A 14,607-nucleotide genomic window follows, 5' to 3' on the forward strand; every position below is an offset into this window, starting at 1 on the left:
TGGTCTCTTCTTACAAACCACAGCTGGACTAATTGATGAGTCATCAAAGACCTAAGATTGTTCAGCAGAGCACATTGTCTGAGAATCGAGGTCAGAGCGAACGCTGTAGACAGGTGAGATTTATACATTTTTTGGTGACAAGCTTTGGCAGGTGGCAATAAAGTGCTTCATACTAAAAAAAAAATAAATCATAATATAGATCATGTCCTAACAAAGTCAGTAGAACACAACAGCATGAATAAATCTGAAAATATTATGCTGCTTGAAGGAAGCTTTACACAAAAGACTTTAGGATGAATGATTTCATTTATGATACACTCTAGGGCGGGGGAAACCAATCTCTAGTGATAGGAATCAGATCAGTGGTTGCTTCTGGGGCAATTTTCTGGGGTGATGGAATGTTCCAGGTCTTGATAGACATATAGCTCCCCTGGGAATCTGCATTTGCCAAAACTGATTGGATTGTAAACTCAAAGTCTTCATATATATTTTTTTTTTAAAGATTTTATTTATTCATTATAGAAAAGAGAGACAGAGAGAGAGAAGGGGGAGGCAGGAGCAGGAAGCATCAACTCCCAAATGTGCCTTGACCAGGTAAGCCCAAGGTTTTGAATCGGCAACCTCAGTGTTTCCAGGTTGACGCTTTATCCACTGCACCACCACAGGTCAGGTCAAGGTCTTCATATTTTGCTGCATTAGTAAGTAACACTAAAGAGAAAAGTCAGTACACTAAGACAACTTTCCGGAGGGTAGAACGGGTTCCAGGAACACTGCTATTTAAAGACTGGGTAGAGGAGAAGACATGCTGAGGAACCTGGGAAAACGGGTGTATGTAGGGGCAAGGTCACAGAGCTGAGAGCATCCCTGAGAATAACCCTACACGTAACCCTAAAACGCATCCTAGTTTTAGCCTTCACCTTAATTGTATTCCTAAACTTATTGACTTTCAGCCTTAGCCCTAACCTAACTCTAACCTAACCCTAGCCTAGGCCTATCCTCAACCTTAACCTTAAACCCAACCTCCATCTGAAATGTAACTCAAATGTGAATCCTAACCCTAATCCTGGCCCTAAACTGAAGGAAGGTGGCCTCAGAGGGGATTGACGAATGAGCCTGGGGAAGCTGATCTCAAACGTCCCTGTTTTATTCTGTTGCCCTCAGGACAAATAAATGTGGAGGCATCAGAAAAAATGTGCAGAGAAGGAATCTGAGCAGGGGACTTTCGGATAAATCATCACCTTCCACAAGAAAGACAACCTATTTTCTAGCAAGGACTCTACATGTAATCCTTCCTGAGATAAGGGCACGCTGTGTTGTTAACAGCACACACTCTCAAGACGACAGACACCGGAGTCACCAGTGTCGGGGCTGGGAGGGACTGCAGCTCCTCTTTTGACGGATGGGACACTGAGACCTGCCTGAGTTCACTGAGGGGACTCGAGTCCCATCCTCTGTTGTCCCCAACAATGCCGGCTTCCATCATTGGTCAAGTGAGGTGCTCAGGTTAAATGTTAACTCTGACCATCTCTAGGGTGTCTTCTGAACTTCTCCATCGCACAAATCCAGGGGGCGCTACTCATTTTGCATTACATGTGAGCGACATCTTCTCCATGGGATGACATTTACATGGAAAGACTATGTGGGTGGTCTCCCCTGGAGTTGGGCCATGGCAAAGCCTTTCCACCATAAAAATAGGAATTTATTTTTAAACTATGGAAATGATCTCCCAGAACCCAGCAAGGACAAGAAAGTGGGTTGGCGTCAGGAAAGGATTGGAACCAGGACCTGGGCAGTCTTGGTCTCAGTCCCTTCTCTACACATCTGCCTCATTCTTGTCTTCTTCTGCAGACTGGTTTTCTTGGTGGGAAATTCGCCTGCATCTCCTAAACCGCCCATTGCCTTGTGAGCAACAGCACGTGACTGAACCCCCGTTCAGTTCTTTTCTTTTTTTTTTTTTTTTTGTATTTTTCTGAAGCTGGAAATGGGGAGAGACAGTCAGACAGACTCCCGCATGCTCCCGACCGGGATTCACCCGGCACACCCACCAGGGGCGGCGCTCTGCCCACCAGGGGGCGATGCTCTGCCCCTCCGGGGCGTCGCTCTGCCGCAACCAGAGCCACTCTAGCGCCTGGGGCAGAGGCCAAGGAGCCATCCCCAGGGCCCGGGCCATCTTTGCTCCAATGGAGCCTTGGCTGCGGGAGGGGAAGAGAGAGACAGAGAGGAAGGAGGGGGGAGGGGTGGAGAGGCAGATGGGCGCTTTTCCTGTGTGCCCTGGCCGGGAATCGAACCTGGGACCTCTGCACGCCAGGCCGATGCTCTACCACTGAGCCAACCGGCCAGGGCCTCAGTTCTAATTTCAGATGCCTGGTGGGAAGATTCTAGTCAACCCAAGTGAGTACTCTTAGTTTAATCTTCCACAGGCAGTGAGCGCAGGTTAGGCAGTGGTACTCAGGGTGGGTAATGGTGGCAGTGGCGGAGAGGACAGCAGGCATGAAAGCCACTTGGGGGCTAGGACAAGAAGTAGTGGTGAGGGGAGGGGCTGGGCTGGCGTACTTGGCGAGAGTGAGAGGGCAGGGAAAACGGATTTTGAGGAGGAAAGTTGTTGGAGGAAGCCTGAGAGATTAGTTGGGAAGGACAGGTACGGGGAGAAGAGAGGGGGGAGGAGATACTGGGAATGGCCGGAAGGGACCAGAGAGACTGGTGGGCTCTAGAGCTGGGCCCTGACCGGCTTGTTGCCAGGAGCTGATGGCTGGGGACATTCGGCGTGGCAGACACAGCAGGCTGCAGTGAAGCCGTTACTCCAGTAGCTCTGTTCCCAGCGCTCTCCAGCCTCCTCCGCCCCCCCCCCCCCCCCAGGAGCTGGGCCGAGCTGCATGGGGATGGTAAGGCCCATGTGGCAGGTTATCTCCTTGGAATGTGGCTTCAGCCAGGTTTTCCAGCTACCCAAGCTCTTCTGGAACCTTGCCATTTCTCCATCAAGAGATAAGGTCTATTAGAAAAGGTGATACCGCCTCCACTTGACTCCCTGTGATGCCATGCTTACAACCCATCTGCCGTGCTGTGAGGAAGCCAGGCCGCCACATGGAGAGGCAAGTGCAGGCCCGGCTGAGGTCCCAGCTGATGGCCAGCATCGACCACCAGACACATGTGAGTGAGCCGCAGAGGGCTCCTGCCCCAGCCTTGAGCTGCCGCAGCAGACACTGAGCAGACCAGAGATGAGCTAGCCTGGTCCAGTCCTGCCCAAGTTGCAGATTCATGAGAAAAAAAAAGTTTGGGGTGGTTTGTTATGCAGCAGTAGCTGACTGGAACAGGCCCTTTAGTTTAAGTCACCAACAGAACCTGTCCCGAGGATCCAATCTCTCTTTGCTTTTCTTTCCTGGGTCTCTCTTGGACCTCCAGCTTTGTTCTTGAGGGGAAAAGAATTTCCACCCTCTCGAGTCATTTCAAACTCCTGGAGGGAGCAAAGGAAGAGTTTCTCTGCCCAGTTCTACGGATCATACTTCACTCTTCCCTCCAGAGGCTCTTTCCTAATGTGGAAATGGGTGACGGGCTTTCGCTCCATGTGCTCTATGGTCCCCAGGCCCCCTTCACCCAAATATGACCTGAGACACTGGGTTTGTTGCCACACTCTGCACCAAATCTCCTGAGCAGTCTTCCTGATTTCATGCATTCTTTCTTTTTGCTCTGCACACCAACCCGCCATCCCCCCCTCCAATACAACAACAACAACAAAATAATGCCCCAGAAGGTCTAAAGCTTTGGAAAATGCATGCCCGAAGCAATAAAGTCAGTAGTAAACAGTTTAAGTAAAATACGCACATCACAGAAACTGAAGATCGCATATTCCTGATCCCAGAGGCCCGCCCCGGGCCGGAGCGCAGGGTGCATTTTTGAGTAGTAAAGGCCAGAACACGGCTCTGGCATAAAAGTGCCAGCAATTGAGGAAAAAGCCTCGGCTGCCAGCAGGCTTGAAGAGGGATCCTGGTGGTCCATCTTCCCAGTGGACTGCTTGTTTACTTCGCCTTGTGATGTGACGTGGCTCAAATGTGTTTGAAATTCTTTAGCTATTTCATGTCTAGCTGTGCAAGGGGAATTTTGTTTGTAGAAATAAATGACCATCCCAGGCAAACATTTGCATGCGGTGTAGTAGAAAGGGGGGGGGCTGGCCACTGCTCACAACAGCGGGCTGGAAAATGTCCATCAGTTGGCCAATTGAATTGCTAGCAGGCTTGCCAAGAGGTCCTTGAAAACATGAAAGAGAAGAAGCGGTTACTGATCACCACGGGCCCTTCGCACGTGCCGGAGGGGAGCGGTGCCTCTTCAGCTTCCACAGAGGGTGAATGACAAGGAGGCGAGGCAGACGCCGTTGCTGTTCTCCCTGGAATTCAGTCTTCTTCCTCGGTAGTGCTGTTCTTTTCAATAAAAGCGGTCCATTAAACTTAAATCTAACTGTGACTGTTTCTTGTTTCTTTGCAGGATTTGGTTTTAATAAGCGACTTGACAAATCGGGAAATGTCCTTTGTCAGTATTCCCCAGGTCTGGAGGTTCCATCTCTCAACTGTCAAAGACCGGAGGTTTTTAGGGCACAGGCGGGGCTGTTTTCTAGAACACTAGCCGGGAGCTAGGATCCCGGAGCAGAGCCCTGGCTTTGATTAGGCCATGGTGAAGGGGGCCACCGGGAGAAAGGTGAGGGCTTCCCAGGAGCGCCAGGGCTAAGCCTTGACCCTGGGCTGGAGTAGGAGAGGGTAGAGATGGGAATACTGCTCCTCCAGTCACTACAGTTCAGGTCTATTCAATTCAACAAACGTTTATTGAACAGCCACTCTGTAGCCAGTCCCGGGCCAGGATCTGACACCCACGGCACAATGTTCACCCACATGACCTCACACTGGCCCCGGATCCTCACTTACCCGATGGGCCCTCTCTGCTCCTGAGTGCCAGCATTTGACCCTACCAAGGTATATATATGGACTGTTGGTCTTGTTACAGAACTTGGTATAAAGTATTTGCTCAGTAAAGCTTTTCAGATGGAATGAAACGGAATACACTACGACCTAGCAGATGTTCACCCTGGGACCGAGGCAGGGGTGAAGGGTGGGGCCTTTCTGCATCTGTCTCATCCACAGCAGTGAAGCTGGCGGTGTCTCCAGGAGATGGGAGGAAGTGAGATACCGTTCACTGGCTATGCTCCATCTTCCTTATCTCTGACTTTCATTTTCTGCACAAACAAATCATAGCAATAATACAAAAAATAAAAGAAAGACTGCCTGAAATTGACCACCTTAATGCAGGAGTTGTCCTCATCCCCCTCCCCCGCCATGTTTCTTTCCTGTTTTTTTATTTATTTTTATTATTTTTATTTTTGTGATAGAGACAGAGAGATACAGAGAGAGGGACAGATAGGGACAGACAGACGGGAAGGGAGAGAGATGAGAAGCATCAATTGTTCATTGCAGCTCTTTAGTCTTCTTAGTTGTTCATTGATTGCTTTCTCATATGTGCCTGGATCAGGGGGCTACAGTAGAGCGAATGACCCCTTGCTCAAGCCAGCGACCTTGGGCTCAAGCTGGTAACCCTTGCTCGAATCAGATGAGCCTGCGCTCAAGCTGGGACTTTGGGGTTTCGAACCTGGGTCCTCTGCATCCCAATCCGACACTCTATCCACTGTGTCACTGCCTGGTCATGCTCTTCCCTGTTTTTGTTTATGTGCTTAGTTTTTGCATTGTTGTAACATCATTTTGTTTTCTGCTTGAGAAAAACCAGGAGTGTTCATCTCTTCATAATGATCATCCCTAACGGCTGCACCATTCTATATGGGGGGGGGGGGGGGGGGATGTGGCATAATTCACTTAACATTTTTCTTATTGTTTGTCTGTATGGGCTGTTCCCAAGTCTTTACTTTGGTGATCAAAATAATAAAAATGTCGTTTGTATTCAGCTACCAAACAGTTGTGTCCTTCCAACGACCTGCAAGGTGAGCACCTCCTATATTGCACAGGATGACGGAGGGGAGGTGGAGGCTGAGAGGCGGTTAGGAGGCCATTAGGTGACAGACAAGGAAAAAGGCACAACCAGAATTGGAGTCCATCTTTAAAAAAATTTTTTTTGAAACCACACCTTTTTCAGTCTACAATACTGTATTATTTTTTTCAGATATTACAAGAAAACCTGGAGTGAATATTTAAAAATAGCCTTTTCTCATCAATTGGATAATTTCCCGAGGTCAAGGTGCTAGAAGTGGGATTGTTGGGTCAAAGGGAAGAGGATTTTTGAAGTTCTTGATGTGCATTGTCCAAATGTTTTGCAAAGGGGTTGCTCCAAGCATTGCTCACGTACATTGTTCTAGCAACGTGAGCGAGACTTCTTTTACTGCCATCTTGTTGGCATCAAATATTACGGTGTAAATTGTTCAGAGCTCCTTTACAACATATAAGTGATTCTTCATTGTCGTTTTAATTTGCATTTCTTTGACGACTAGAGAGGCTGAACTGTTTAAAAATAGGTATTTCCTTTTGTGTGGCTCGAGTGTCTTCTTTTGAGGAACGTGCCTTTCCCCCACAGGCTTCCCGCTGCCAAACATGTAGTCTTTTCTCAGACTCGGAAATTAACACTGTTTTCGGTTGTATTTGAAGGAGACTCCAGTAGTTCCCCTTTAATTTTAATTGTACTACTGTCAGGCCTCTTACGTGCGTTGGACTGGTGAGTTCTCATTCGTGTTTTCCTCTGTTGCTCCAAAGCCTGGAAAGTAATAATAACGTCATCGAAGGGGCGATAATTACCCAATTTAACTTTTTTAGTTCTATTATATTTATTTTTATATTTAGCTCTTTAATGTACATGGAAAAAAAGTGACAGTATTTTTGTGGCACCACACATGGACGCGCACACACGTGGGACGTGAGAAAGGCAGGGTATTTATGAAAAAAAGCCATGAATCGTGAAGGAATGGGGGCAGATGCCATGTTTCTGGTTGGGAGATTAAAGACTATATATAATAAGTATATTATTTTCAAGTTTGCGTATACAGTTAATATCCTATAAATTAAAAGCTCTGAAGGCATTTTTACTGGAGTTTTTTTCCAAAGGAGGAAGGTGGTAGATTATACTTTTGTTTCCAGGGAAGCATCCCCCCCTTCTGCAAAGGAATCATACATCCTGTTCATTGCCATGTGATTGCCTGCATTCCTGTGGGAGGGATATACATCCCTCATCTATGGACATGGAGCCGGGTCATGTGACTTGCTTTGCCCAATGGCATGTGAGCAGATGAGACATGTGCCACGATCTAGCAGAAGCTTTAGGAAGCCCTGTGAGTTCCCAGTAGCCCTCTTGCTTCTTTCCCTCTGCTGTAAGCACAGCATGTCCCCGGTAGGGACCGCTTTTACAGTCTAGGTCCTAGACTGAGGAGATTTATGAAACAGTCCCACAGTGGCCACCAGAGCTGACCCTGGCAGTTGTAAGCCACTGAGATGTGGGGCCTGTTTGTTATGGTAACACCATCTAGCAAAACCTGACAAACACAATACACAAAAAGGCTGGACTGTAAGGTAATATTTTAAGAAGAACATTGGAAGTTACTGACCATATCAGACCTAATAGCTATACTCAAATTAGAGCCAATTATTTAATAGAATATGCTATATGCTAAAGCAGACATCACTGATAATGAGAAAAAGATTACTTAAAGTATTGAAGAACTGATTAGCAATTTGGAAAAACATTATGTACATATTTCTACCGTATAACAAAAAATATCTGAAGGAAAACTGTAAAATGAGTAATAGGGTGTTTTATTCCTAACACCTTATAAATTTTGTAATAGTCCTAATACAATGCTTAGCACATAGTAGATACTTAATAAATATTCATGGCATGACTACTAAGCACTCATGAAATGTATTTCACACAAGAATTGTAGTTTTTCTCCTCTCCCTTTTAGGAAAAGATTTAACCTTTTGAAATGTTTTATGTCCCCTCAGAAAGGACTACTAAAAGTTATTTTCTGTGTTTCTCTTTTCTTCGCCTGGTATTTTCCAAGGCACTCTAGAGGATTCTATTTGTTCAGAAAATGGCATGAAGGCCAAAATCACATTTCTACCTAGTCTGAACATCACCCCGCGTAATTCATTCAAGCTGAGGGGGTCTCACAGCCATTTTTCTCTTGGCTGGAGTCTCAGTACGGGTGACTGGTATCACCACGCTTTTGGCATTTCAAGCATAAAAGCATTTCATACAGGTTATTGAGACCTTACACAATTGTTGGAAGGGCTGGAGGAATGAGGTTCAGGGGCTTCCATGGCAGCTGGGCTCTCTCCCACAGGACAGGCAACTGTCGCTGCCTCTAGGGTCAGGAAGCCGCGGGAGTTTGATGCGTGCCGTCCAGATGTTGCACAGACCCCTGTCCGCTGGAGCCTGCATGTCAGGTTGTTGGAGCTGCCTTTTGCTTCCCTCTTGCCTTCCAAATGTCATGCGTTTGTGTCTCATTGGCGGAAGCTAAATTGCGTACAGAGTCTTTGCAGCAAGGGAGTCTCGGAAATGTCGATTTCAGCTTTCTCTCCCTTTACACTGGAGGTTCGAGGGATGGTAGAAATAGTCAAGTTATTGCCAGTCGAAACAGAGCAAGAACACCACAAACGATGAGTTTTCTCATTTCTCCTTCCTGCGTGGTCCGCAGCACATGGGAGGCATATCTTTTTAGTGGCTGGATGAGCAATGTCGCAGCTGTTGCTACGAATGCCAGTTGTATGCTTTCTTTCTGAGGGATACAGTATGCATGCACACTCTGAAGGGACATGGTTATTCCAGACAAGGCACCTAAGGAATATCCCTTGTGCCCAGGCCGCACCGGTGAGGGACGCTCCATGGATGCGGGCAACAATCTCAGTGGGTTGCGGCTCTAAGCCCTCCATGCTGTATTAGTCAGCTGGGGCTGCATAACGAAGTCCCACAAGCTGGGTGACTTAAACAACAGAAGTCTGTTCTCACACAGCGCTGTTGAAAATCTGAGAATCAGGTATGGGCAGGGTCTGTTTCTCCCAAGCCCTCTCTCCTTGGCTTGCAGTGTCCACACCTGGCCTTTCCACTCTGCCCATTGTGTCCAAATGTCCTCTTATTTATAAGGACACCAGTCATAATAGATGATATCTCATTTTACCTCTTTAAATAACTTATCTCCAAATATAGTCACTTTCTGAGGTTACATACAGTGTGAATTAATTTTTTTTTGTTGAGGGGGAACTTGGGTAGTCCTAACACTCATCTGTGATGCTGCCAGGCTCCACCTGAGTGTCCCCCGGCCCAGGGGACCCTCAGCTTGTCTATCCCTCGTGTTGTATCCCAGCACCTGTGCTCCAGGTGTGGTGCGGCTGCTTCTACCGCTTCTTCTGTCTGCACTGCGCTTCTCAGCGGTGTCCCTGTGCTATCTCACATCTCAGGCCGTGGAGAGTCCCCTCGGATACTGGACTCAAGCCCTGCTGTGTGAACTGGGGCAAGTGGCTTTATCTTTCTGAACTTAGTTTTCTTCATTTGTACACTGCAGATAAAAATGTCTATCCCAGGGGGCTGTTGTATCTGAAATGACAGAACACGGGTAAAGAACCCGGCACGGTGCCTGGCACATCACAGGCTCCCACCCACTGTGGTTTATCTTTCTTCTCTTTCCCCTTGGGGATTTCTGAAGCTGGGGGAGTTGTTCTTTTCCCTACTTATGGGCTAATCAGGGGCGTTCTGGCATTTTTGTGACCATGGTTTTCAAGGAACTCTGAGCAAGTCCTACAGAACTATGTCTCTAGGACATCTGAAGGCTAGATCTCAAGGGACGTACGGACCTCTAACATTTCTAGTCCCTATTTTTATCATCTGTTTCTACCATTTCCACCTCCATCTCTGTTCCTGTCATCTCCATTGTATCAGTTCCTGACTGTTGCCACAATATAGCAACACCAATGTCATGACTTAAACCATGCAGATTTCTTACTGCACAGTTCTTTAGGTTGGGGGTTTGGTCTGGGTCTCATCAGACTAAAGGGAAGATATCACCAAGCTGTGTTCCTGTCTGGAAGATCGGGAAGAATTCATTTCTTTCCTTATTTGGGTTGTTGTCGGAATTCAGGTCCTTGAAGCCTAAGGCTGTCCTCAGTTTCCCGAGGCTGCACCCTTGTTTGCTTAGACTATAGCCCCCTCCTTCCACCTTTAGAATCAACAATGGCAGATCAAATGCTTCTCAGGTAGACTTCCTCTGTCTGAGCCAGGAAAAGTTCTTTGCTTTCAAAAACTCATGTGATTTCATTGCGCCCATGCAGATAAGGTACAACCCCCACTCCCCACATTTTGTAGGTATATACAATATTATAGCAACAACTCCATTTACAAGACAAATTCCTATCTTAGTCCATTCAGGCTGCCAGAATAAAATGCCACAGGCTGGGTGGCTTATAGACAACAATTTATTTCCCACAGCTCTAGAGGCTGTAAGCCCGAGATCAGGGTCCCAGTGTGGTCGGGTGAGAGTCCTCTTCTGCGTCACAGACTTCCCATATCCTGAGACGGTGAAAAGGGGCAAGAGAGCGTCCCCGGCTCTCATTTATAAGAACAGGAATCTCATTCTGAGGCCTCTGTTCTCGTGACCTATTCACCTCCCACAGGCCCCGCCTCCTAATACCATCACACTGGTCATTAGGATTTCAACATAGACATTGTTTTTTAGGGGGCACAAATATTTAGATTATTGCAAGCTGTTTGCAGTATGAACAATCAGAAGGTGTCAGTAGTAAAAATAGGGAAACCTGTCAGGAAACTATTTTAACAGTAAAGGCAAGAGTTCAGAAGAATATGAACTGGAGGGATGGAAGAGTAGGCAGATTAGAGTACATTCACCAACACTTAGTTTGGTCAGCCTTTCACACTTTAGTGTGTGTGTAACAGTGTATCACTGTGGTCATAATCTGCATTTTCCAAATTACTATGTTGAGCCTCTTTTTATGTGTGTATTGGCCGTTCATGTACCTTATCTGCTGATGTGTCTGTTCCATCAGGGTCCATACCCTTAATCATATCTGCAAAGTCTCGTTTGCCACATCAGGTAACAAATTCTCAGGTCCCGGGGACTAGGGTGTGGACATCTTTGCAGGGGGCATTATTCAGCCCTCCATATCCATTTTTATCATCTCCATCTGTGACAATTAATTTTATGTGTCAACTTGGCTGGGCCACGGTGGCTAGATATGTGGTCAAACATTCTGGATGTTTCTGTGAGTGTGTTTTTAGATGAGAATCATATTTAAGTTGGTGGACTTGGGGAAAAAAGCAGACTGCCCTTCTAATGTGGGTGGGCCTCACCCAATCAGTTGAAGGACTGAATAATACAAAAAGACTAATCCACCCCTAGCGGGAGGAAATTCTGCAGCAGAAGCCTTTGGACTTGAACTGCAGCATTAGCACTTTTCTGGATATTCAGCCTGCTGGCTCACAGTGCAGATTTTGGATTTGCCAGCCTCTAATCATGTGAGCCATTTCAAGAAAATAAATCTTTCTACATATACCTATTCTATTGCTTCTGCTTTTCTGCAGAACCCTGACTATACTCTGGCTCTATCATCTCCATCTCCACTTCCAAGCATCATAGACTGCTTTTGCTAGGTGCCAGGTGCTAGTCTAAGCACACTACCTACATTGACCCCTTTTCTCTTTCTCCTCTAACCACATTGAATGTTTCCTTTTTAGGGATTCTGGTGCCCCAGGCTGTCAAGTGCCATGTCAGCCTCCACACTAGGGCTAAACCCGGTCACCGTAGCCAGCTTCCAACCCTTGTCCCCAACATGCTGCCCCACTCATGTGGCTTCTTGAGGTTTTGTATTATTATTATTATTATTTTTTTAAAGATTTAAAAAAAAATTTTTAAATTCATTTTAGAGAGGAGAGAGAAAGGGAGAGAGAGAGAGAGACAGAGAGGGAAAGAGAGAGAGGAGAGAGAGACAGAGAGAGAAGGTGGGGAGGAGCTGGAAGCATCAACTCCCATATGTGCCTTGACCAGGCAAGCCTAGGGTTTCGAACCGGCGACCTCAGCATTTCCAGGTCGACGCTTTATCCACTGCGCCACCACAGGGCAGGCTATTTTTTTTTAAGCATGTGTGCCCATGCAAGAGAGAGACAGGGGGACAGGCAGGGACAGACAGATAGGAAAGGAAAGAGATGAGAAGCATCAACTTGTTATTGCAGCACTTTAGTTATTCATTGGTTGCTTTTTCATATGTGCCTTGACAGTGGGGCTCCAGCTGAGCCAGTGACTCCTTGCTTAAGCCAGCAACCTTGGGTTTCAAGCCAGTGACCATGGGATCATGTCTATGATTCCATGCTCAAGCTGGCGACCCCGTGCTCAAGCTGGTGAGCCCACACTCCAAGTCGGTGACCTTGGAGTTTCGAACCTGGGTCCTCAGCATCCTAGGTGAACACTCTATCCACTGTGACACTACCTGGTCAGGCTGTATTCTTGCCTCTAAGATTCTCAGGCCTGCTTCTGGCCTCTCCTCTGGAGCTGGTGGAGGCCACGTATCCCCGGTCTCCTCCTGGGCCCTGGGGGCACTCGGCAGCCCAGAAATCAAAGGCTCTCTGCAGAGCTGGCCTGGGCAGAGGGGAGACATGGAAAGGAGATCTCAGATGAGCCAGACACTGCCACTCACCGTCTCTGGTGTCAGAACTCCTGGCCACCCCCCGGGGACCCAGAAACTTCCTTAGTGGACCCCATTTTTATAGGTCAGAACCTGGTTAAATACCTGAAATTACCCCCTTGGGAAGAAGTACTATTAACTTCAGTTTACAGATGAGGGAGTGAGGGGGCACAGAGAGGTTGGGACAGTGGTTTTGGGCCGCACAGACAGAAGTAGAAAGGCAAGAGCCAAATTTAGGTAATCCAGTGTCAGAGCCAGTTCGGTTAACCATTCACTCCCCAGACTCAGGGAGTCACTGGGAGAGTCTCTTGAAGCCCTTTAATTGGGTGGCTCTAGGATTTGGGATCTCACAGCTTTAGTTAGAGCAGGGATGGCCCAAGGGCCCCTGAAGCAGAATCCTTGCGGTGTTTCTGAGGTGAGGACTCCTCGCCTCCTGAGCTTCTCCCCACCCAGAGAAGCTACTAGATGCCCAGTCCTTGCTCAGAAACCTTGACGTCCAGAGTCTAAGATCTGGTCTTCTTGGATGCCTGCGACATCCTTAGCTTTTTCCTGGGAACCTGCACAAACTTGGGGAAGAAGGAGCACTATTCTTTCTGCTTCAGTGAGGGTGTGGCAGCAACACGGCACAGCCTGCGGGGGGCACAGCCTGCTGGGGGCTGTGGTGGGAGCCCTGAGGCAGGTTTGCCCAGCCAGCTCTCCTCCCCTCCCCCACACCCCACCGAGGCTCAGGTCTCTGGCTAGTCGCCTCGGCAAGGTTCCCATGATGTGTTGGTGAGACCTGACTGCGCAGTGGGGAGACGGGTTCTGCTGGGCTATTTTGTTAGGATATCCAGAGGAGAGCTCTGGGCTGGAGCACAGCCTGAACGAGAAGCTGAGAGGCCTTGGGGACTGGGAGGAGGTGGTGGTCGAGGCTGGGGAGAATGTGCTGTTTGCTGGGCACTGGCCAAGGTCACGCGCTGAGTTGAGGTTTTATGGTGGCCTGGCCTGGGCTCTGACTTCTGGCTGACTCTTCTCTGGGCTGTGCTAAGCATAGAGCTGGGATCTGGAAGGTTCCACATTAAACTTTTACTAGGAATGGGCTGCTTGGTAGCCAGGCTGAGCTCTGGGCTCTGTGTGGGCTACCCTGCATGACTCCGGCCTGGCAGGACCTGGGGAACGGGTCCTGCACGTCTCTGGATTAGCAGGTCTTGTCTCTGGCTGGGCCGGGCCGGGGGCGAGGCTTGGCCAGTGCTGGGCTGGGCTGTCCCTGCAGTTGCTCAGGGCATGAATGTTCTCCTTCCTTGCCTCCAAGGGCAGTGCCTGTGCAGGTGGCTCCCAGTGACAGGATAAGGAAAACCCCTTGAAGGTGAAGTCAGCCTCCTCCCCACAGTCCATCAGCACACAAGACACACCCACTGCTCTCCCCTTGGCACGCTTTCAAGATGCTCCTGAAGAGACTAGAGTTCATGGGAAAACCTGGCATTACTCGTCAGGAGATGAGATGAGAGTTCTTCTCCAGGCTCTGCGGCCACCGTGGGTGTGGCCTTGGATAACTTCTGATATTCTTAGCTTTTTGTTTTAGGTTCCACATATAACTGAGATCATATAGTATTTGCCTTTCTCTGCCTGACTTACATCCTTTACCATAATGCCCTGGAGGACCATCCATGCTGTCAAATGGCAAGATTTCCTCTTTATTGTGGCTGAATAATAATATTCCATTTGTGTGTGCATGTGTATATCACACTTTCTGCATCTGTTTGTCCATTGATGGACACTTGGGTCGCTTCCGTATGTTGCTATTGTAAACAATGCTGCAGTGTACACGGGGGTGCAGCTGTCTTTCCAAGTTAGTGTGTTCATTCCCTTCAGATGAACTCCCAGAGTGGAATTGTTGGGTCACGTGGTAGCCCTGTTTTTAGTGTTTGAGGCTCCTCCATACTGCTTTCTACAGTGGCTACAC

The sequence above is a fragment of the Saccopteryx leptura genome, chromosome 4 (genome assembly GCF_036850995.1).
Source record: "Saccopteryx leptura isolate mSacLep1 chromosome 4, mSacLep1_pri_phased_curated, whole genome shotgun sequence".
Classification (NCBI taxonomy): Eukaryota; Metazoa; Chordata; class Mammalia; order Chiroptera; family Emballonuridae; genus Saccopteryx; species Saccopteryx leptura.